We start from the raw sequence: 24546 nt of genomic DNA, 5'->3' as shown, positions 1-24546 counted from the left end.
GATGAACATGTAGCTTGGGGACATTTTAAGGGACAAGATGATGGTTTTCTAAGGCATGCAGGAGGAGAAATCATATAAATGTCTTTCTTGAATCACCTGACAGATTCTCCTCAGCTTAGTTGAGAAGCTAGGGTTGCTGTTGCGGTCCATAGAGTGTTTCCCCAAATGGTGATTATTTCAACAGGGGTGGTGTCATCATTACTTTCAGGGCCTTTTCTTCCTCAATACCAAGGAAAAGGCCACCTTTAGTTAACTCCCTCCCACTGACTGCAGTATAACCCTCTGGGGAGCCCAAGAAGGGGTGGGCCAAATTATAAGCTTCCATGTATCTTATAGACAGGTGTGCCTTATCAATATCCCCCTTTCTTCATCAGTGATGTGAAGGGTGTCAAGGAGGAAGCTTAGGGCTCCTGCTAAGACCCTCCTCTAGTGATGCACTCCCTCCCCAGACTCCCCCTTCTCCTAAGGCACAGGTCACAGGTTAGAAGTCTGACACCCCAGTTCCTTTTCTAAATTCTCAGAAGTAATGACATCCAGGGATCAGAAGCACATTCTTCTTCTTTCCTCTCATTGAAGAGATGGCAGGCAAAGCTTGAGCTTCCCTCCAAGATGTTAGTCTTGCCTTTTAAATTTCCATGATAATTTGCTGTTAAGGGGAAAAGGAGACTGGCAAGGCGTTTCAGAAATGCTATTGTAATGGTCTTTAATATCTTCTACTCTTTATTAGTGTTCTTGTGTAAAATAAGGAACAACACTGAAAATTATTTTCAAATAGACTTTTCTTAAATCACAGGCTTCTATTTCTGTGTTTAACATTTTTATAAGCTTTTTTTTTTTTGGTAACTGGAGCCATGTAATAAGTATGGGGGAAAAACCTATGCCTTGTTTTCACAGTTTTGCTGACTTTTAGGGTGGAAAGATGATGGGTGCTTAGAGTTTACCTTATTACATTTAATTAAGATCAGGATTTCTCTAAAAACATCATGGGGAAGAGGTGTAGCCTCAAGTGTAAGGCAAGAGGTGAGAGGAGCTGAGGGTCTGGATTGGGTATGGAGGGGGCCCAGACTGCTGGTTCAGGTGGGGGCACAAGTAGCCACAGCTGAGGCTCAGAAGGAGTCTCAGGAATCATCCTGATAGGCCTGGGTTCTCAAGGCTGCTTTTCTCTTTCCCCAGCTCTGCCTCCTAAGAACACTGCCTGGCTTGGTGAGGAGGAGAAGCCTTGAGACCTGGTGAGTTGAGGCTGCCTTTTTCTTCTCTGAAATGCTAGCTTATTTCCCAGAGAACCAGCACCTCTCTCTTGGGAAGGAAGAAAGAGATCAACATTGAGGTGACCATCTGCATTCATCAGATCAACATTCATGCTTTAGCCATTGTGTTAGGTATTTTATAATGGTTTCTGCATTTAACTTTAAATTTTTTGTTATAGAAATACACAACTAAGTTTAATATTAAGAATTTAGGGTATTCTAGGGGCTGGCCCCGTGGCCGAGTGGTTGAGTTCGTGCGCTCCGCTGCAGGCGGCCCAGTGTTTCGTTGGTTCGAATCCTGGGCGCGGACATGACACTGCTCATCAAACCACGCTGAGGCGGCGTCCCACATGCCACAACTAGAAGGACCCACAACGAAGAATATACAACCATGTACTGGGGGGGCTTTGGGGAGAAAAAGGAAAAAATAAAATCTTAAAAAAAAAAAAAGAATTTAGGGTATTCTAAAACATAAAGGTAACTTTTAATAAAAATTTGGGATTATTAAAGTGCTAAAGTGCACTATTGAAGTTCCCTATTCCCTACATCAACATTCACACAAATATGTATATTACCTTAATAGTCTCTAATAGTCCAATCTTGTACATTGGACTTCTTTTTAATTCTTTATTATTAAAATTTTCAAGCATATATAAAAGTGAAAAAAAAAAGAGTTAATGAACCCTCATGTATCCATCATCCTACTTAAGCAGTTATCAACTCATGGCCAATTTTGTTTCATCTCCAGCCCTACTGGATTATTTTAAAGCAAATCCGAGACTTCATACTGTTTCATCCATAATTTCAGTGCTGTGCTTAAATCCTTAAAACAGCTGTATGAGACAGGTGGTGGTGGCCCCATTTGAGAGGTGAGATCGTCTGGCTTAGAGGCATTATGTGACTTTCTCACCGTCATACGTGGACAGCCAAATGGTAGAGCCAGGAAATTGAACCTAGATTTCTTTGACTCTCAAAACCGTGATTTTTCTGTGATGCCTTCTTGACTGCTTTTTCTTCTAGAAGACTATACAATGATAAAAGAACAAATTCTCTGACTCTTGGAAATGGGCTTATGTATTTGGATGAAGAACCTATGGAGAATTCACCCTCTGTTCTGATGCTGCATTACCTGTCACCCTCCCCACTGATGAGCCCCAGTCTTCTTTTCTACACCAGAAGTGTAATTTATTGATTCCTGGGTACAGGACTGTGTAAAATTCTGTGAGCTAGCCAAACAGAGTTGTAAGTACATTGTCCTTGTTCTCAAAGAGCCAGGATTCTTTGGGAAATAATGCATAGAAACAGGAATGATGACACTGGTAGTAATTATGGTGAAGACAGTTAAAAGTATTAAATAGTGCAGGGAAAGACATGACTAAGTGTTAGCCTGTAGCTGTTAAAACAATGCACGGCCACACAGGATGGTCTTAGGTTTTAGATTGACAATCAAGTTAATGGTACACAGTGCACTTTAACCCTGCTTTAAACCCCTGTAGCTTCATGAAAGGATATAGGACAGGAAACATTACAGCTAGATATTGGTATTTTTCTCAGGACGTTTTGCACTAGCCTGATGGTCAGCTTCCAGGTCCTAGGGCCACAGGGGCCAACCTAGATTGTTAGAGATGACGGTGACTTGGGAGTAAATCACTTCCTATCAGGGAAGCAAATGTCTTTATTTTCCATATTCTCCACCTCCTAACATTTTATTATGGAAAATTTCAAATATACAGAAAACTTCAAAGAATTATAAAGTGAATACCCAACACCCAAGGTCTATAGTTAACATTTTATTATATTTGCTTTATATCATATTTATCCATTTATCTATCCTTCTATTCATCTATTAAGCTATCTTATGTTTTCATGAACTTCAGAGTAAGTTGCAGGTCTCAGTATATTTCACCCCTAAATACTTCAGTATGCATATCATTAAGTAGAATTCAATTCTTTTTTGAGATAAAATTCGAAACAATGAAATGCACAGATTTCAAGTGTACTGTTTGATGGGTTGAGCACTTTTACATATAATTGGTAGCCATTCATAGATCTTTGTTTTTGATGTGTCTGTTTAAATTTTTGGCCCATTTTTTATTGGGTGTTTGTGTTTATAATTATTGAGTTATAGGGGCTCTTTTTATATCCAGGATACTAGTCTTTTGTCATATATTTGCTTTGCGAATATTTTGTCCCAGTCTGGAGCTTGCCTATTAGTTTTCTTAATGTCTTTTGAGGAGCAGAAGTTTTTTTAATTTTAAGGAAGTCTAACTTACCAGCTTTTCTATTTTTTTTTTTTAAAGATTGGCACCTGAGCTAACAACTTTTGCCGATCTTCTTTTTTTTTTTCTGCTTTTTCTCCCCAAATCCCCCCAGTACATAGCTGTATATTTTAGTTGTGAGTCCTTCTAGTTGTGGCACGTGGGATGCCACCTCAGCATGGCCTGATGAGTGGTGCCGTGTCCGCGCCCAGGATCCAAGCCAGCGAAACCCTGGGCCGCCAAACCGGAGCGTGCAAACTTAACCACTTGGCCACAGGGCCGGCCTCAGCTTTTCTATTTTGTTTTTTCCTGTTTGCTGTCAAAGAAATCCTTGCTTATCCCCAAGTTGTGAAGATAGTCTACATTTTCTTTTAGAAACTTTATAATTTTAGCCTTAAGTTTAGGTGATTTCTTTTTTGTTGTTGTTTGTTTGGTATGGTGTAAGGGAGGGATTGAGGTTCTTTTTTTTAAATTTGACTATTCCATTGTTCCAGCATTGTTTGTTGAAAAGCTTTTCCTTTCTTCATTGGATTGCTTTCATCTGTTTGTCAAAAATTAATTGTGAGTCTATTTTTGCATTTTCATATAAATATTAGGATCGGCTTATCAGTTTCTAAAATGGAATTTTGATTGGAATCGCTTTGAATTTTTACGTCACCTTGGAGGAGAAGTAACATCTTAACATTAGCGAGTCTTCTTGTCCATCGCACAGTATATCTCTCCATTTATGCAGTTCTGTCTCTTAGGAATCTGAGAGTTTTTGGTGTATATGTCTGGCACTTATTTTGTTAAATTTCTCTCTCAGTGTTTCATGTGTTTTGATGTTAGTGTAATTGGAATTACACTATTTTTAAACTTTTTAATAAAATTTTATTTTAGAATAGTGTCAGATTTACAGAAAAATTGCAAGAATAATACAGAGTTCCCATATATCACACATCCAATTTCCCCTGTTATTAACATCTGACATCAGTATGGTATTCTTGTCACAATTAATGAATCATTTTTTATGTTATCATTAACCAAAGTCCATACTTTATTCAGATTTCCTTAGTTTTTACTTAATGTCCTTCTTCTGTTCCAATAATCCATTCAGGCTATCATATTACATTTAGTTGTCCTGTCTCCCAGGAGGTATTGGTGAGGCGTTTTGTAGATCATCCCTTAATTGGGATTTGTCTGATGTTTTTCTCACGATTAGACTGGGATGTGGGTTCTGGGAGGAAGACCACATAGGTGAAGTGCTGTTCTGATCACATCACATTGGTGGCACACAGCATCAACATCACGTACCACTGCTAACGTCAACCTTGATCATCTGGCTGAAGGGCTGTTTGTCAGCTTTCTCCATTGTAAGGTCACTGCCCTTCCCCCACTGTATTCTTTGGAAGGAAGTCACTATGCACAGCTCACACTTGAAGAGTGGGGAGTTACACTCTGCCTCCTGGAGTGTGAACTATCTACATAAATTAATTGTTTGGAATTGTTCTGCACAGCAGATTTGTTAGTCTCCCCCATTTATTTATTCAACCATTTATTTATATCAACACGGACTCACGGATATATATTTCATACTTTGGGTTATAATCCAGTAAAACTTCATTTATTTTGTTGCTCAAATTGTTCCAGCTTTGACTGTTAGGGGCTCTTTAAGTTGGTTCCTGTGTTCCTTTGACATATTCCCATTATTGTGTTTTTGTTTGTTTGTTTTTTCAGCACTTCCTTACTTTCTGGCTCTACAATATGCTCCAGGCTCACTTTCTTAATTTCCTGCTCCAGTTCTAGAGTCAGCCATTGCTTCTTTCACTGAAGAATGGTATTAGAAACCAAGATCTGTATGCTAGGTATGCTCATTGCTACTGGAGTGTCACTGACTCCAGGCCCTCTCAGCTGACAGAGCAAGGAAATATGTGTGTGTATACTAACCTGTGTATATACACATGTCTACAAATATTTCTTTATGTAATTATATCAAGCTAAACATGAGTCTATACTGATGCTTCCAACTCTAATCCGTTACCACATGGATCATTTTAGCTTCCTCACCTTGCTTATTTGTAACCTCACACCAACAGTGAGAAACCTGACTCCCGCTATCCACCATCTATTTACTTAATTGTTTAATTCCAGTTTATATGTATAGTGGCTTCAGAATTGTTTATCTGTACCCCCGTGGAAACAATTTTATCAAATAGCACATGGTACTTAGGTGCAGTTCCTTTTGTCTAGATTCCATTCATTTACAGAGTTACTTAGGTCAGCTCCTTTTTTCTCCACCACCTTTAGTGAGGTTGTTTCATATATTTGAAATACGTTTTTTTCACATTCTGCATTCCATCTTGGAATCCCTTGACCTCCTAAATTATTTTTTAAAATCTTCAGATTAAGGTTCACATTTTGTTCTGTAAAGTTCTGGGGTTTTGACAAATGTGTGGTGTCATGTATCTACCATTACAGTATTATACAAAATAGTTTCACTGCTCTAAAATAATTCTTCTGTGCTTCAGCAACCAACACCCTCCCCTCCCCAAACTTCTGGCAACCGCTGCTCTGTTTAATATCTCTATATTTCTGTGTTTTTCAAAATGTCATGTAAATGACATCATATATATAGTATGTAGCCTTTTTAGACTGGCTTCTTTCATGCAGCACTATGTATTTAAGTTTCATCCAGGGGTCAGCCCCGTGGCCGAGTGCTTAAGTTCGCGCGCTCTGCTTTGGTGGCCCAGGGTTTTGCCAGTTCAGATCCTGGGTGCAGACATGGCACCACTCATCGGGCCAAGCTGAGGCGGCATCAGACATGCCACAACTAGAAGGACCCACAACTAAAATATACAACTATGAACTGGGAGGATTTGGGGAGAAAAAGCAGAAAAACAAAGAAAAGAAGATTGGCAAAAGTTGTTAGCTCAGGTGCCCATCTTTAAAAAAAAAAAATTCATCCATGTTTTTGCGTGTCTTGATAGCTCATTCCTTTTTATTGCTCACTAGTATCCTGTTGTATTGGATGTACCACAGTTTGTTTATCCTTTCACTTGTTGAGGGACATCTTGATTGCTTTCAGACTTTGGGGATTATGAATAAAGCTGCTATAAACATTTGTGTGCAGGTTTTTGTATAGACATATGTTTTCAAATCAATAGAGTAAATACTAGGAGCTTGATTGCTGGGTCATATGGTAAGACTTTATTCAGCTTTGCAAGAAACTGCCAAACTGTCTTCCAAAATAGCTGTACCATATTTGCCTTCCTGTTGCTCTGCATCCTTACCAACAATTGGGATTATTGATTTTTTTGAATTTTACTCATTCTAATGGGTGTGAAGTGATATCTCATTACTGTTTTACTTTGCATTTCCTTAATGACAAGCAACAATCTTTTCATATTCTTATTTGTCATCTGTATATCTATTTGGTGTTCAGATCTTTTGACCATTTTTTATTGAATTGTTTGCTTTTTCACAGTTGGATATTAAGAGTTCTTTGTATATTCCTGATACAAGTTCCTTATCAGATATGTGTTTCGTAAATATTTTGTAAAAATGTCTGGCTTTCCTTTTCATTTTCTTAACAGTGTCTTTCACAGAGCAGAAGTTTTAAGTTTTAATGAAATCCAACTTACCAATTTTTTCTTTAATGCATCGTGCTTTTGGTGTTGTATCTATACTTACCACTAAATCCAAGGTCATGTAGATTTTCTCCTATGTTTTTTTCTAAGAAATTTCATAGTTTTGCATTTTACATTTAATTCTGTGATCTCTATTGAGTTAATTTTTATGAAAAGTAGAGGGTCTGTGCCTAGATTCATTTTTTTGCATATGGCTGTTTAGTTGTCCCAGTACTATTTGTTGAAAAGACTGTCCTTTCTCCATTGTATTGCCTTTATACTTTTGTCAAAAATCAGTTGACTAGGGGCGGCCCCGTGGCCGAGTGGTTAAGTTCACGCGCTCCGCTGCAGGCGGCCCAGTGTTTCGTTGGTTCGAATCCTGGGCACGGACATGGCACTGCTCATCAAGCCACGCTGAGGTAGCGTCCCACATGCCACAACTAGAAGGACCCACAACGAAGAATACACAACTATGTACCGGGGGGCTTTGGGGAGAAAAAGGAAAAAATAAAATCTTTTAAAAAAAATTAAAAAAAAAAATCAGTCGACTATATTTGTGTCAGTATGTTTCTGGGCTCTTTATTCTGTTCCATTGATCTATTTGTCTATTCTTTTCGCCAATACCATGCTGTCTTGATTAATGTAGCTTTATAATAAATCTTGAAATTGGGTAATATGAGTCCTTCAACTTTGTTCATCAGTATTGTGTTGACTCTTCTAGGTCTTTTGCCTTTTCATGTAAACTTTAGAATCAGTTTGTTGATACTTACAAAATAGCTTGCTGGGATTTTAATTGGGATTGTGTTGAATCTATATATCAGTACAGGAAGAACTGACATCATAACAATATTGAATTTTCCTATCCACAGACATGGAATATCTCCATTTGTCTAGATCTTCTTTGATTTCTTTTACTAATGTTTTGTAGCTTTCCACGTACAGATCTTGTGCATGTTTTGTTAGGTTTGCACCTAAGTAGATCATTTTTGGGGTGCTGTTGTAAATGGTATACATATTTTTAATTTCAAATATCAATTTTTCATTGCTGGTATATAGGAAAGCAATTGACATTGGTATGTTGTTTGTGTCCTACAGTCTTGCTATACTCCCTTATTAGTTCCAGGAGGTTTTTTTTTTTTTTTGTAGATTCTTTGCGATTTCCTATGTAGACAGTCAAGTCAGCTGTGAACCAAGACATTTTTAATTCTTCTTTGGCAATCTGTGTACATTTTATTTCTTTTTCTTGTCTTTTTGCACTAGCTGGGACTTCCAGAGCAATGTTGAATAGGAGTGGTGAGAGAGGATATCCTTGCCTTGTTCCCAATTTTATGGGAAAAGTGTCTAGTCTCTCACTATTAGGTATAGTGTTAACTGTAGAGTTTTTGTAGATGTTCTTTATCAAGTGAGGAAGTTCTGCTTTATTTCTAGTTTGTTGAGAGTTTTTATCATGAATGGGTCCTGGATTTTGTCAAATGCTTTTTCTCTGTCAATGGACATGATTGTATGATTTTGCTTCCTTAGCCTGTTATTGTGGATTACATTGATTGATTTTCAAATGTGGAACCAGCTTTGCAAACCTGTAATAGACCCCACTTGGTTGTGGTGTATATTTCTTCTCATACATTTTTTGATTCGATTTGCTTATATTTATTTGGTTGAGGGTTTTTGTGTCTATGTTCATGAGATATATTGATCTGTAATTTTCCTTTCTACCATCTTTATTTGGTTTTGGTATGAGGGTAATGCTGGCCTCCTAGGAAGAATTAGGAAGTGTTTCCTCGGCTTCTGTTTTCTGGAAGGGATGTGGGAGGGTTTTTTGCAGTACAAAATTTTTAATTTTGATGAAGTTCAGTTTGTTGATTTTTTTCTTTATGAATTGTGGGTTTTGGTGTCATGTCTAAGAACTTTGCCTAGCCCAGGTCTTGAAGATGTTTTCTTATATTTTCTTCTAAAAGTTTTATAGTTTTACATTTAAATCAGTTATCCATTTTGAATAATTTTTTGTATAAGGCGTGCAAGTTTTGGTTGAGGGTAATATTTTTGCCTATGGATGTCCAATTGTTCCAGCATCATTTATCACAAAGACTGTCCTTCCTCCCTTGAATTGCTTTTGCACCTTTGTAAAAAATCGATTTGGTGTATTCAAGTTGGCTTCTTTCTGGGTTCTCAATTCTCTTCTGTTGATTTGTGTCTATTCTTCCACCAATACTATGCTGTCTTGATTACTATAGTAAACAAATAGTAAGTAGTAAGTTTAATATCAGGTAGAGTGACTCTCCCACTTTATTCTTCTACTTCCTTTGCCTTATCATATAAATTGTAGAATAAGCTTGTTTATATCTATAAAAAAATCTTGTTGAGATTTTGATAGGAATTGTGTTAAATCTATAGATTATTTTGGAGAGAATTGACATCTTTACTATGTTGAATCTTCCAGTCCGTGAACATGGTATGTCTCTTCATTTATTTAGATCTTTGATTTCTTTCATCAGCATTTTGTAATTTTCAGCATACAGACTCTGTACATGTTTTGCTAGGTTTTTGCTAGCTATCTCATGTTTTTGGAGTGATTGCAAATGGTATTGTTTTTAATTTCAGTTTCCGTGTGGTTGTTGCTAGGATATAGGAATATGATTGATTTTTGTGTGTTCATCTTGTACCTTATGACCCTCCTGGACTCATTCATTAGTTCCGTGATCTTCTTTGTAGATTCTTTTGGATTTTCTACATAGACAACCGTGTTATCTGCAAATAGGGACAGTTCTATTTCTTCCTTGTCAGATGTCTATGCTCTTTATTTCCTTTTCTTGCCTTATTGCTTTGAGTAGAATGTTTGATTGCTTTTTGAGAACAAAAGTTATTTATCTTTAAAATCAATTCTCACTGAAATCTAAAATATTTATATTTTATAACAAATAGCAATAACAGATGTTTATTACATATCAGGCATTGATCTAAGTGCTGTATATTTATTAAGTCATTTAATCCAACAACGCTGAAAGTAGGTATGTCATTATCACCCATTTTATAGTGTAGAAACTAAGATGCAGAGAGGTTATGCAATTTGCCCAAGGTCACATATTTTATAAGTGATGGAGCTGGTATTTGGACTTGTAGAGTCTGATTCCACAGATTGGGCTCTTAACACACCCACTGTGGAAAAATCCTGGCTTTTCTCCTAGCTGAGGCAGTCTTATGTTGAAATGGAAGTAGAGGGCAAAGAGAAGGCAAGAGAGAAATGCCAGAAGGAGGTCATGGAAAGTCCAAAAGGGCCAGAAGCCTGCACCACTGCCCCTCAGGTCTTGCCTGCCTACTCACAGGTCCCAGCTTGCTGTTTAGACATTTGTCTTTCCTCCTACACTGTACCACACAGCCTGACTGCCTGGGCTGTAGATTTGACATCCCTCTCCAAACTTCCCACACACCCAGGGATTTCAGCATCTATACCTAGTTTCCCACTCTCGATTCAGTGTTATTATTCTTTACTTCTTCTACCACTTCCGTATGTTGGATTTTAAATGCCTTTCAGAATCCAACTCTGAGGCGAGGATGCCTAGGAGCTCTGGCTTGATAACCTTATGGCTCATTCTGCCCAACCCCCAACGGTGGTCTTTGATATGATGGAAGCTTAATTAGTTTAGCTGTAGAACCTGGAGTATACATCACCAACTCCTAGGGAAAGCTACTTGGAAGGTGCACTAGAAGACTGAAGTAGCCCTGAGAATAGGAGGAAGAAGCAGAGTCAGAACAGAGGCCTTCAAGGTGATCAAAGACACCTGGGAATGATGCGCACATGTTCCCCAAATTCCACAGACTGAAGGAGCTTAGTAGTTAAAAATCTAGGGCAAGGCAGGAGTGTCACAGACAGCCCAGAGGTTGAAGCAGATGGTAACTGAGCAAATAATGCCTGAATTCAATGGAAATAAGTAATTTGGTGACTACCACACGATCTGAGGGCAACACCATCTTTCAAGTGTAACTAAAGAGAGAGAATGCCACTGAATCCCCATTCTGATGAGAAGAGACTTGATGAGAAAGCATGTGGTGTAGTTCTAGTATGTAGAAGTTGAAGCAAGGTTTCTGAGACTTGGAGGAAATAAAACAGGTGAGGAGAGAAAAGTGGTGCGGGGTGGAAGATAAAGCACTTTGCAATGAAAAGAAAAAGGGCTCTCAAACTGTGTAGGACTGTTTTCCAGTCCTGTTGTTTTCTTGTCATTTGGGAAAGTTCTCTGGGCCTCAGTTTTCTTTCTCTGAAAAAAGGACTATAATATCAGTCTTACAGTGTTGATCTTGGGATGTATGTCTATAAAATGTAAATATGTTCATTAAAAATTTTTCCATAGGTTAAGGGTTAAACTTCATTTATCTGGAAATGTCATTCTCGGGAATACTGCTTGCCATCCTCTCTGCCAACTATTTTTCATATTCAAATTATTGCTGTACACATTGAGTGAGGAGTTGGGGACTTTAGAAAAAGCATTGTTAAAATATATATGATGATAGGGATTTTATAAATACCATTTTTCAAGCAGAGAGGTTTGCTTTAATCAGTGTTCACAAATGCTCATTCTAGACCCAGCCTCAGCACACACATTTTTCAGTATAGTCTGAGTTGCCTTTCATTTCTTCTCTGATCTTCATCATCCCTTAACGCCCAGTATAAGCCCTACCTCTGTGCGGCCTTTCCTTGCTTCTACAGCTTGTCTTCCACTTCCCTTTGAATTTCATCCATTGTGATTTGTCAAATTCATATTCCTGCACTCTGCTTTGATATGTTTTCTCATTGGTTCAAAAACAATTTTTGCAATGAGATAGTAAGTGTTCTGGGGGAAGGAGTGTGTCTTGTGGATTAGATGTTCGTCCTGTATGTTTTAACACCAAGCCAAGAAGTATGGAGTGATGCCTGACCCTGAAAACCCTCAGATCCATTTCTTATGTAGCTTGATTCTTCAGGACCACCAGTTCCATTGTCTCTGTGAATATTGATGGTGACTTGATAAGTATGAATTTATTGGTTGATTTAGGGACCAGTGAAATTCAACAATGTGGCTGTGATTTTCACTGAGGCCGAGTGGAACAGACTGAGCCTTGAGCAGAGGAACCTATACAGAGAAGTGATGCTGGAGAATTTCAGGAATCTAATCTCATTGGGTGAGGACGTGTTCTCTTCCTTTATTTTTCCATTCCTATGCTTGTTGAACATGTACAGTGTGCTAGCCAGTGTTCTAAGCTCTTGGAACACATCATTGAATAAAATAATAAGGCATTTCTTTTGTCATGGGGCTTATATTCTAGTATAGCGAGACTGACACATACAATAAGCAGCGTGTATAGGCGAATTATGTATCTTAAAGGGTAATAAGCTCTACATAGCTAAATAATATAAAGAAATATAAGTAGAGCAGAATAAGGAGGATCCAGAGTGCCAGGGTGTAGAGGCAGCTGGCTGACTTTTTAAATTGGCTGATGAGGGTAGGCTTCTATAAGGAAATATGTTTGAGCAAAGGCTTGACGGGGGTAAGCAAGTTAGATACACAGATGTGGTGGAAAACTACTCCAGGCAGGGGAAAACCAGCGCTAAGACCCCAAGTTAGGAGCATGCCTTTCCTTTTGGAGGGAAACAAGGAGGCCAATGTGATTGGAGCACAGAGAGCAAGGAGAAGAGGAGACTGGGAAGAGATGCCTTCTGTGTCCTCAAAAAAGTTTAAAGCGTAATTAAATCTGTCAATTTTGTGTTTTATAGATTATTTGGTATTATAAATCAAATTTTTGTTCATTTATTTAAAACCTAAAACTGCTTAATTGTCTAGGTTGGCAAATACAAAATTATTCTGGATATAATATTTTCAGAGTTTCACACAAATTTCTGTCAGAAGATTTTTCGAGATTTTTCTTCATTTGGCATGGCTATGAATTAAGTAGTTCTGATTTGTACTATTTTTATCTTCTTGGACGTGTTTTGAACTGCTTTCTTCTAGTTTGAATTGGCCTCATTTCACTCCATTTGGCTTCTGACCTAGTTTCTCCATCTATTTCAATGTAGGTTCAACCATTAAATTTGCTTTCAATTGGCCAATCTAATTTGGTCTTGTTTTTATCTTGTGTTTCTATCTTGATTCATCCTTCCCTTTCTCTATATATCTTTTTTCTTTTATAGCTAAATTATTTAAAGCAAAGTCTAAATAACGTGTCATACCACTCCTAAATATATCACAGTGCAACTCTAATAAGGATATATTTTTTTACGTAACCACTGTATCATTATCATGTCTCACAAAATTTTCAGTAGTGCTTCGATATCATCTAACACTTAGTCCTTGTTCCAATTTACCTGATCATCTCAAAGTCTTTTTGCAAATTTGAATCAGGACCCAGACAAGATCCACACATTCCATTTTTTTTAAATGTCTCTTAAATCTTTACCAGTTCTTCCTCCCTTTCCTGATTTTTCCCCAGGCCATGGATCTGTTTCTAATGATCCGAATCTAGAATATAAATCTATTTTGAATAATATCATAAAGTAATTTTTGCATAGCAGACTACATGTAAATCAAGAGAAAATAGTTTTGAACTTTACTGAGAGGTGTTCATCAATATGAAAAAAATCACCTCACCAGTCACAGTGCTGGCTGCAGTGTTTGAGTCACCGCCTCTACAGCACACCTGTACCCTTCACCAATAGAATATACACAAGTCTGTTATCAATGAGCACATCCATGTCTGTCTGCATGTGTAACTGTCACATCCACAAGGATCTCCTTATGGCTGTAAGCATCTGATTGCTTCGTTGTATCTCCTAATGTAGTCTTGCCAAGAAATTAACATTGAAATGCATAATGTTTCATTTATTGTAAATCGCTTTCTTTTATTTCTCTTTTAATTTTGGATAGGGCATGGCATTTTTTTTATTTTTATTTTTTATGAGGAAGATTGGGCCCTGAGCTAACATCTACAGCCAATCTTCCTCTTTTTGGTTGAGGACGAGTGGCCCTGAGCTAACATCTGTGCCCATCTTCCTCTGTTTTGTATGCGGGATGCCACCACACCATGGCTTGATGAGCAGTGCTAGGTCTGCGCCTGGGATCTGAACCCACGAACCCCAGGCTGCCAAAGTGAAGCACACAAACTTAACTGCTCTGCCCCTGGGCCAGCCCCTATATTATTTTTTTAAAAATTCTGTGTATGGATACATTTTATTAAATATGAATTTCATTTCAGGACAGTAAATGAGATGTTACAAAACATAGACTATAGAAAGGAGATTTGGTATTGAGAACCTCTTGTCTGTCTTTTGCCTAACTCTTTAATTCTTTCTTAAGTGGTTCTATCACTCATTCACTCAAAAATATTTATTAACTATTGAATGTTAGGCACAGTTCTGAGTTCTTGGAATATACTAGTGATAAATCTGGGAGAAGGGTGTTCCAGACATAGGAACCAGCCAGTGCAAGGCATTGGGAGGAAAGGTCAGTGTGGCTTGGGTGGAGAGAACAAAAGGTGGAGAATAGATGGAGTCAGAAAGGCAATAGGTCACCAGAGAATGTGGAACCTGGTGGGCGACTCTAAGGAGCTCGGCTTTTACTCTGAATACTATGGACTTTTTTTTTAAGTGAAGGGTGCTATTTATTAGAAATGTAGAATAAAGAAGGAAGAGGGAGGATTGGCTTTAGTCACCCACTCCCACCCCATTCTTCTATGCCTGATCTCAGGGCAGAGCTCTCACGGCTCCAGGGAATACTTCCTTTTGGATGGATGAGAGTCAGTCACTCCTCTGAAGCAGCATGGCTTAGCCACTCCTCATCCTGTCCTGAGAGAGTCAGTGCAGTTGGGCTGGGTGTCTGGGAATCTCCTGATTCGGGTGTCTGGATGACGGCTTTGCAGCCCTAGACTGTGGTCAAAGTCCAGAACACCCCCTGTCCCCAGATTTAGTCTATAGGCCAAATTTGGTTAGCTTTTTTTCCCAAAGAGATTGCATCTATGTCAGGGGGCTTGATTCTCACTGGCTGCTTTTCTTCAAAGACCCACTCAAAGCATCAAGGATCTCATTATTCTTAGAAGCTTTTTTTTTCTTTAAGGACAGATTTAGTAGAATATAAATCTTTGTATGCTAAGTAGTTCAGAGCTATCTGTGGTTTGTGTGGAGTGTTTAAGAGCACATCCCAAACCCTGTTTTGTCTCTTCTTACTTTGTGACTGTAGACAAGTTACCTGACCTCTCTCAACCTCAGTTTCCCCATCCATGAAATTATAATAGCAGGATTAAATTTGATTTTCCTGTAAAGCACTGTATAGCAAAATGCTGGGCCCATAGTAAATGCTATTTATTATGGTAAATAATAATAATAATAACTCTTACAACCCAATTGTCAAGTAATAAAACAAAGACCACTAGAACTTACAAAAAGAAATTCTGAGTTTAGTAAATTGTGAGACAAAGGTATGAAGCAGTAAAAAATTTTAGTGAATAGTTCACAGAGAGAGAAGAGTCAGGGATGCTTAAGTATTAGGAAGGCAGTTTTATGGCATTTGTGCTAAGAAAAGATGGAAAACTAGCATTTTGCACAGGACAGAATGAATCCATGGATCTGTACATGTTTGGTTGGAAAAATCCTCTTATTTACTTGTCAGGAAAGAGTCTTCAGTTAGGGCCAATAAAAGGTCTAGCCTCCTGGGAGTACAAAAAGTTCATGGTTTATCATCTTCAGGTAGTTAGAAACAGTTGCTATTCAGTTTTGATATTTCTTAGGTAACTGCTGCCAAATGGTAAAATTTCTGAATATGCTGATTTGTGGAAAACAGAGAAAAGCAGATCTTGGGCTGACTGGGGGACCAAGAGCCAGCATCATTTAGTTGGTGGTACCTGACTGTCTTCTCTACTGCCGACTCTCCACTTCCTGATAGAACCTGATGCATAATAGTCCTCTAATAAATATCTGTAATGAGTGGGGAAACTCAGATGAAGGTTTCACCTATGCTGCCTTGAACCTCTATCCTCTACTCCTTTCTACATTGGAGGACATCCAGACTGAGCGACTCCTATGTCAATCTCTTCTTTCTTCTCATAGGAAGAGTCACAAAGGACATTCCCATATAGGTCAGAAAGACTGTTCTCTCCCATTGGAAACAAATGGTTATAGCTGTGTGTGTCAGTGTATCTGGTTATGACTTCAAAGATAATTTTAGTGTAATTACAGATGCTTACAGAGCTGAAGATGCCTCTGAAGCTTACTTGAAAGATTCCTTGTTGGAATAGTATGTAGAATAGGTTCTGCTGTCAATTTTTTTGGATTCAAATAAAAGATGTAATATATAAAAGTTGAATGCAGTGCATAATCTGAATCTAATCATGGGAAAACATCAGGAATGTTTATACATATTCTAGAACATGAGGAATGTTCTCTAAAAAAAGAACTGTATCCTTCAAAATGCCAATCTCATGAAAGAAAAAGAGACAAAGGAAACTAAAGAAACATAATAGCACTGTGATACCTGATCCTAGACTGGATCCTGTACTGGAGGGAAAATGCTATAAAGGACATAAGTGGGTCAATTGACAAAATTGGAATATATATGGTAGTTAGATAAAAGTATTATGTAAATGTTAAGTTTACCGAAATTGATAACTGTATTGTGGTTATGAAAGAGAATATCTCTACTTTTATGAGATACACGCTGAAGTATTTAGGGGTAAAGGACCATGATGTATGCAGTTTACTCTCAAATAGTTCAGAGAAAAAAATATACACATGTACACATACATGTAGAACATACAAATGCTAACAATAGGTTATTTGGGTAAAGGGTACACATATGTTCTTTGTATTATTCTTATTCTTGAAACTTTTCTGTACATTTGAAATTATTTCCAAACAAAAGTTAAAAGGATTTGAATGGACGTCTAGGTCCTTTAAGCACATCTTTGGGAGGCAGACGTTAATCGTTGTGGATGATTAATGGGCTGGATCTTACCATACGGCAAGGAAGAAGAGCCCAGTCAGCCTTTCCCACAACTCCTCTCACTGAAACTTGTCTTTCTTCAGCAGACCCAAAGCCAGAAGTCTATCCCTGGCCCTCCTGCCCTCTGGCCTTTGGCAGTCAGCAGTTTCTCAGCCAACACAAGCTACGCAATCATCCTATTCCAGATTTATGTACAGGAAATCAACTCCAACCAGGGGATCCATGCCCGGATGACCAGTAGCAGCAGCAACAACATTCTGATAAAAACCACCGGGGGCCAAAGCAGAAAATCAAGGACTAGGAGGCTCTAAACCCTTGTTCTGGAGGACAAATGAGAGGGAGACTTCAGCGGTTTTCTCTAGCCCACCCCGGGGGCCACCAGTAAGCTTCGGGGAGGCAACAGAGTGTGGAAGGTACAACTCAGTCCAGTCCAGACAGCAAGCTCTGGGGAAGTAGACAAAGTTCCTGGGAGGGTAGAAATATCAGGATTTGGAGGATCCCTTGGCTTGGGATCACCTTGCAGCTAGGCTGCAAGACCAGCTGTCCCATGTTATAACATTCTTCCCTTTTCTCCAGGAAGAGTGTGAGCAACAAGCAAGGCCACATCTGGGGACTTGTTCCAATCCTACCTCTAACTACTCAGGCTATAAACTTTTATCAGCAAGTAGCACAGCAGGGCCTCACAGGGAGAGAACCTTTGCTATTAGATCCCGGTGAGTCTTACCATATCCCTGAACGCCATGTCTCATCATATGGTATAAGCATAGATCCCAGTAAGCCTTATCATATCCAGAAATCCATGTCCTTATCACAGCATCACATCCTGATTGCCAAAACCGGGCCTGAAGGGATGCTTAGGACCCATGGTGGATTGTCTGTCCTCAAGTAAAGAAGAAAGACAATTATATGATGCTGGTAACAATAGCATGCCAGTCTTATAGATGAGGAAATTAAAGCAGAAATGCAGACGATTTGCCCATGCTCACATAACTAATAAGTGGTGGTGCTTGCATTCAGCCTGGTATTCAGCTGGGATTCAGGAGTTTGGGTCTCGGGGTTATTCTGTTCAATTCCTTGCCCTTAAGCAGGCTAGTCCTTCAAATTTCCTTTGGTCTCCTAAAATCTGACTAATTCTGGTATAGCCAAGATTTAGGTGTTTGCTACGTTAGACCCATCCGCAGACACGTCTTATATGAGGATCCCAATGTAGCATATTGAAGGTTTCCAAGGTGGAAACCTCTGTAATAAGGCACTGCAGAAATAGTGCCTGGCAAAAATTTGTGCTTCCTCTGCCTAGAAATGCCCTTCTGGCTTAGAATGCCTTGTTACTGGGAGTGGGAGGGAAGATGGGGAAGAGAAGAGGAAGTGGAAGGGGAGTTCTGCCAAAGAGCACCACAGGAAGCATCTACTAAACTAATGCCATAACTTTTATACCACATCTCTCATCCTCTTGGCCACATTCTTACCCTGACTGCTCTGCACCCAGTTGAAATCAGAGAGCTCCTTGCTCCGTATCTCATGTGCTCCTCCTAGGAGTTTCTCTGTTGATGTAGTGCAGGAAGCCTTTCTGGCAATATGCAAATTTGGACCTGCAAAGGAGTTCAGTCTCCCTGGCGAAATGACAACAGATGATGGAAACCAGTGGGCAAACACCCAGCCTCCTGTACTGTGTTGGGAGGCAGAAGACCTGCAGCTAGATGAAAGCCAGTTGTCCACAGTGATGACCAGCTCAATACCCCATTCTTCAGTTAGCTTTCTCTTCCCTGCTTATTCTCCCAGTCCCTTCACTCCTATTTTCTGAGATCATTTCCCAAAATAAACTACCTGCACACAAGTCCCCATTTTATGCTCTGCTTTTTGGGGGAACTAGATTATAGGCACAAGAGCTGAGAGGAGACAAGTAGACCAGCATAAGCCTATGATTCATGGAACTGCTAAACCAAAGGAAGGTCCCTCACTTGATCATTCCCTTTCCTTTCAAATTTACATTCTCTGGGACTTGTGACCTCAGTTGTCTTCTTATTCTCATGTATCCTTATTCTTTTCCTCTCTAATATAATAACGTTATATAATATAATAATATAATTATAAATGAATTCATATTTCAACGGTCCTTCAAAATGTCCATTGGCTCCTGAATTTCCCTGAACCTGCTATGTTCCTCCTTAAGTCACAATCAAACTTAAGGAAACAATCTATACTCATTGTCCCCATTTCCTCAAATCTAAGTTCTCCATTTTCTTGCAATTTTTCACGTAAAAGATCATCTGAAAATCCAGGATGAGAACTCTACACTGCAATTGTTTAGGGAGCATCTGAGGATGGGAAACAATTGGAGATCAGAGCCTTGGATAAGACATAAATGCCCCAGATAATCAAGGCTATGTAGGAAAAACATATCAAGCATCTGGGAAGAGATATTTCAGGAGAAAGAAAAACACTCAACTGTGGCTGCACTGTCAGTAACCTAGTTGCCAATAACCTAGTAACCAGTCTTCCATAATAGGAATAGTCCCATAATTGTAGGGACAGGCAAAGCTGAAAGAGGAGAAAGACTTCATGGAAGTTTCATCTTGCCCACAGTTTCCAGACCCATGAGTTACAAATCTTCAACCACTAACTAGATGACCAATCCTCCAACCTACCTGCTTATCCCAAATGCTTTAATAAGACCAAGAGGGGCTATCTTCTCTCCCAGGACCCCAAATAAGAAGTCTGTAGCTCTTGATGCCCATTAGGAAGAGACTGATGTCTCCATTTATGAGAAAACTTTGAACTACAAGAGGTTTATAAATGACTCACATGTTTTACAGAGGGACTCAATCACATGAGAATTCTGGCCTCTCCTTCTAGGGAGAAAACTGCTGGAATTTCTCAACTTCCATCACTCTTGGTTTAACTCTCTAACATGGTTTCTCAAACCTCCAGCCCAGCTCTCTTGAGCCCCACACCCTCCTTGTCCTACCCTGCTCTCTGCTCCTTTGGAAACCTTCCTTCTCAGTCATACAAGCTCCTCATCTGAGAGACTCAGACAGTCCTGGTCCTGCAATCCTAAATCCTCGCTCTGCGCTCCGTTGAGCTGGGTTTCTTTCTGAGCTGCCAAAGAGCCTATTTTTTTGAGGGTTTCGATGAATCAAAGTTTCCTTTCTGCGAGTCTAATATTACAGTCACTTTCATAAGAGATCAATAGTGCGCTTTGGCTACAGTGCTGTTGCTGTGGTCCACATTCCCTACGGGGGGCAGGAATGCTTACTTAACCTAGGCACAAGGAGTTTGAGATCAACTTAGGTGACTTCATTTGGTTTTAACTTCTCTTGGTAAAGTGGTAACTAGAATTGTGTCCTACCCTAACCATAAACTATCAGCTATCTCTGTGAATTACCTAAGTTTATATATGAGAAAGCTACTTTTAATTGTACAGCCTTCTCCAAAACGTTGTCAGTAATTGCGTGTGCTAAAATAGATGAAGGAAAATAGTATGTCGTACACTGAGAAGTGAGATTAACTTAACATTTTCTACCTGAGATCCAAAGAAAGAGAAGAGATCATTTACAATGTCATTTATTGGGTTTTTGACTTTATATGCATGAGTTAATTTAATTCTCACAGTAGCAGAAAGTTAAGTAACGAATTTTTCTTTTAACGACTGAATTGACTGGAGATAAATATAGCGTTCAGGGAGTCACATAGCTAGAAAGTGACAGAACTAGCATTTGAATTCAGATCTGTCTCCAAAGTTGCAACTCCTAATCCCTGCACCTCCTTTCTGAACAGCTTGAGAGGAACACCATCTGCACCCACACGCTCTAACGTTCTACCTCTCAAAGAACTCAGAACTCCTCACCCCAGCCACAGTCTCTGATCTGCCAACTTGTTCACTCACATCTTCCCTGTGCATACAGGTTTGCCACCACGTGAGAACCCCCAATCCATTGTCCTCTCTGTCCATTTCATCATTTTTTTGTGTTCTCTTTAATCCTTGGATGATTGCTTCAACTGAGTACTTGTCAAGGCTAAATATTCCTTGTCCCTTTGATCTTTCACCAAACCTGCTTATCAAATCTCTAATCTTGCATGATTCCGCCATCTGCATATTTCATGGCTGCAACTCAGCACAACACATGACAAGGCATGTGGCTCATGCTCCAAATACAAGGTCACAGAATACTTAATTTGCCCTCAGAAATACCAGGTAGTCCTACTATGTCTTGTGAGTCAGTTCCCTTTCCCTTGCTCTGTAAGTATTATTTCAAACCTTTTCCATGCCTTATGAATCTCATTCAATTTCAACTTTCCCCTCACTTTCAGCAGTTGGCTTTGACTCCTATTTGACAAATGAAATAGATATTTTTAAAATTCATTTTATTGAGGTCACATTGGTTTATAACATTATATAAATTTCAGGTGTACATCATTATATTTAGACCTCTGTATAGCCTGCATCGTGTTGACCACCAAAAGTCTAGTTTCCATCCATCACCATACACATGTGCCCCTTTACCGGTTTCGCCCTCCCCCATCCCCTTCCCCTCTGCTAACCACCAGTCTGTTCCCCGTATCTATTTGTTTGTTTATCTTCCACATGTGAGTGAAGTCATATGGTAATTGTCTTAAAGTCAATACTGTTGAAGAAAGATCTAACATCCTCACCATGAAGCATGCAAACATTCCTGAGCCACACCAGTTTCTTACACCACTCTCCTTTAAAGGAGGAGGAGCTGTCTTTAATCCCAAGACTGTCCTTTACCACTAAAGTATGTTTGGGTCCTATTCCCTCCTGTCTCTCAGGAATTTTATCTTAGTGATTATAAATTATATTTATCATAAACTAATCCCTCTCTACTGATTCCACTTCCTTAGCATTTAAGCATGTTTAAATTATTACCATTCTGAAAAAAAACCTCTCCTAATCCCATTTTCTCTCCATCGTCTGTATCTCTTTTCTTTAACAAACTTGGAGGTAATCCCCATTTATTCACTCTTTCCTCTCATTCCACAAACTTCTCAACCCTCTCCAGTCTTGTTTCTATCCCCACCATTTAGTGGACCCTATTGCCGACACCACCGATGATCTTGTTTTTTTAAATCCCCCTTTTCCCTCAGTCTTCATCTTTCTTGAAGCCTCAGCAGAATTTGATTACTTTCTTCCTATTTAGACCTTTTCTGTAGACTCTCAAGTGTTTTCCAGCTTCTATAGTCACCATCAGCTTTTTGTATGATACTTCACCATTTCGTGCTGGATTGTCTCACATCCCAGTCCTCTCCCTCTTCCCTTTTCATTCTGTACGCTCTGTCTTGCCAATCACATCCATCACCCTCACTTAAATCTCTACTTATTTCACATTACTCAGTCAACAAGGACATCTTCTCCACAGTGGCCACATAGGTAGGGACTGAGGGGGGACATGGAGCTAGAAACATTCAGAGGGACAGAGTTTTAAGGATTAGATAGGATAGATGGAGGGATACTAAAGGAATAGTGGCTTCTGGGCACCCATCTGAGACTGGTTTTGTATAAATGTAAAGCTGATTTATATGGGAACAATAAAGAAATATTTTACCCGATAATTTTACCCAATAATAATAAAATAAGATCATGATTGTGTTCTTCATGGTAAGGTAATGGATTGTAGCAGATATCATACTAACATAAATGCAGAGTGTTTTACCCTTTCGTCCATTGTATTTGGGGACTGACAAAGGCTCATCCATGTGGCTACTTGTGTGCTCCAACACAGGGGTCCAAAGGGAACGGTGGGCACAGAATCATCTCTGTTTCAGCAATTATGCTAAGCCTTCACATCTTGACAGAAAAGTCCTTGATGTACCCATACTCCCATCAGCTTGGTGTCTGCAAGACTAAGATTCATTCTTTCATTATTACATGAACTCAATAGATCTTAGACAATGAATTTGCCTAAGATTGTTTACATTCTAAAGCCAAAAACCCACTACAGGTGAAAATGAGCTATTTTTAATCTGATGAAACTGTTTTCTTCTACTTAGGAACCCTTTTTTTTTTTTTTTAGTAAAAGCACTTGGACAGATTCTCTGTTTTCCAAAGCTTTATTGAGGTGTAATTTACATGCAGTCAACTGAACACCTTTAAAGTGTACAGTTTGATGAGTTTTGACATTATATATACATCTGTGAATCCATCACTGTAATCAAGGTAATAAACGTATCCATCACCCTCCAAAATTTCCTTTTCCTCCTCCTGTAATCCTACCCTCCAATCTCTCCTTGTGCCCCCCGTCCCAAGGCAACCACTGATTTGTCACTATAGTGTAGTTTTCATTTTCTAGAATTTTATATAAGGAGAATCATACAATATATACTCCTTTCTAAAAATTTGGCTTCTTTTACTCAGCATAATTACTTTGAGAATTATCCATGTTGTTGTGTATCAGTAGTTCATTCTTTTTTTATTGCCAAGTAATATTCCTTTGTATGGATAAACCACAATTTATCTATTCACCTGGTTCTGGACATTTCCAGTTTTTGGCTGTGTTATGAACATTCACATTTATATTAGTGATTATAAATTATATTTATCATAAACTAATCCCTCTCTACTGATTCCACTTCCTTAGCATTTAAGCATGTTTAAATTATTACCATTCTGGGCATATACTTTGTCTGGGCATATACTTTTGTTTATCTTGGGTAAAAAGCATAAGATTGGAATCACTGGATCATGTGATGAGTATATGTTTGACTTTTTAGAAAACTGTCAAACTTTTCCAAAGTGGTTGTACCGTTTTATAAACCCACCAGCAGTGTATGAGAGTTTCAGTTCCTCCCCGTTCTTGCCAACACTTGGTGTGGGAAATCTTTTAAATTTTAGACATTCTATTTAGTGATATCTCATCATGGTTATACCTTATATTTCACTAATGGTTAAAGATGTTTAACATATTTTCATTTTGCCCATGTCCTTTATTGGGTGTTTGCTTTATTATTTGAGTTTTAAGAGTTCTTTATATATTTTTCATAAAAGCCCTTTATTAGATAGGTAATTTGCAAATTTTCTCCCAGTCTGTGGCTTGTTTTTTCATTATTTTAACTGTGTCTTTCAAAAAGTAGAAATTTGATGAAGTCCAACTTATCAGATTTTTCTTTTTATGTGTATTGTTCTTTTGGTATAATATCTAAGAAGTTTTATAATTTTAGTTTTTATATTTAGTCCTATGTTCCTTTTTTAGTTAATTTTTGTATACGGTGTAAAGTATGGATTGGAGTTCATATTTTGCATATGGATATCCAACTGACCTAACAGCATTTGTTGAAAAAGACTATCTTTTCTTTACTGAATTGCCCTTACAAGTTTGTCAAAAATCACTTGTCACATGCATATGGGTCTATTGCTTGACTCTCTGTTCTGTCCCTTTGATCTACTGTCTTAATGCCAATACCATACTAACTTTATTACTATAGCTTTGTAGTAAGTCTTGAAATCAGGTAGTGTTAGTTGTACAAT

General features: G+C 38.6%; 1 protein-coding gene across 1 annotated transcript in view; it reads left to right on the top strand.

Moving 5' to 3' along the window:
* FBXW12 (F-box and WD repeat domain containing 12) overlaps positions 1-24546 on the top strand; it is a 123935-nt gene that overhangs the window by 6125 nt on the left and 93264 nt on the right. Inside the window, 1 exon segment of the mRNA XM_070236957.1 lies at positions 1174-1229. The gene's annotated coding sequence lies outside the window, so the exon portion shown is untranslated.

Source organism: Equus caballus, chromosome 16 (assembly GCF_041296265.1).
Source record: "Equus caballus isolate H_3958 breed thoroughbred chromosome 16, TB-T2T, whole genome shotgun sequence".
NCBI classification, from domain to species: domain Eukaryota; kingdom Metazoa; phylum Chordata; class Mammalia; order Perissodactyla; family Equidae; genus Equus; species Equus caballus.
This window is presented reverse-complemented; position numbering and strand designations above follow the sequence as displayed.